The sequence below is a fragment of the Mercurialis annua genome, linkage group LG8 (assembly GCF_937616625.2).
Source record: "Mercurialis annua linkage group LG8, ddMerAnnu1.2, whole genome shotgun sequence".
Taxonomy (NCBI): Eukaryota; Viridiplantae; Streptophyta; class Magnoliopsida; order Malpighiales; family Euphorbiaceae; genus Mercurialis; species Mercurialis annua.
The window spans coordinates 39303451-39304610 of NC_065577.1; the positions used below are offsets into that span (position 1 = coordinate 39303451).

General features: G+C 33.2%; 1 long non-coding RNA gene across 1 annotated transcript; it reads right to left on the reverse strand.

Annotated features, from left to right (window-relative positions):
* Positions 1 to 301: 301 nt before the first annotated feature.
* LOC126662010 (uncharacterized) lies at positions 302 to 1160 on the reverse strand. The gene is made up of 2 exons (XR_007635692.2): positions 834 to 1160; positions 302 to 735 (listed from the first exon to the last, which is right to left on the reverse strand). It is a non-coding gene; the product is annotated as an uncharacterized LOC126662010 (long non-coding RNA).

A 1160-nucleotide genomic window follows, 5' to 3' on the forward strand; every position in this document is an offset into this window, starting at 1 on the left:
ATAAAAGTTGTGAAATCCAAGCTGCCTAGTACTCACTCGTCATCACTTTATATAATAAATTATACTAGTAATTAGTAGTATTATAAGGTGAAAGCTGATTTAGTTATAATATATTTTTTTATATGAACTAAAGCTGCTTCTGTACAAGGTACAATATAGCAATGCATGACTGACTAATGAATGCATGGTCCTTTAATTTACATCACAGTTTGAATATATGGTCCTTTAATTTTGGAAAATAATAGAATATTGGTGTGAAGATGCGTTGGGGTCCAAAGCTACAAAGCTAATCCATACAACATCAGAAAATTCTTATCAGCCTAATAAGATAAAATCACAACCACTGTCTTCAAAATCAGTGCCATTTAACTTCATAATTCTTCATGATCTAACACTATTCTATTTCTCTCTAGAAAATCAAATAGAAATAGCTCATATAATTTTTACCACATCACAGAGCCAAGAACTTCCACTAAATTTTCTCCCCTGGAATGATAGGACGTGAATAAAATTGCTACAATCACCTACACTAAGCAAATCAAAATTGACCGCACATTCAATACCAGAAAAACTATATAATCAAACTTGAAAATTTATGAGCTAAAATTGCAGAAGGATGCTTTGGAACACGCTTCCGTCGCTTTACACAATCTTCTATCCACCGATGATTAACGATTATTGTGTTCTTGAACTTCTTAGCCAATTCAAATTTCTTCTTTCAAATTTCCAGCAAATCTAATAGCAGTAACAATAATAATTAACATATAATTCAAAATTAAACCTAAATAAAGCTATCATTGAGATTAATAAAATGGAAAAACAAATCTGACTACGTGCGTGATTCAGTAGGCCGGCCACCTAAGAGCTCAAACCAGCGCGATCTAATTTATGGCCAGACCTGATTTCTTGAGGCGATTGAGCTGAGAGCTGAGAAATGTTGACAATCGTAAAAAAGAAAAACAAAAATAAGAAATCTGAAAGAAAGAAAATGATAATCGTAAAAAAGAAAGAACGTGGGCTGGGTGGTGCAAGTGAGAATATTTAGGTCTTTTATGGTGGTAGGCCTAATTTCCTCATAAAGATGGCCTAATGGTTCAATGGACCATAACCATGGATCAATGGATTTAAACCCATGGCTTACAAATTTTGCATACTACATC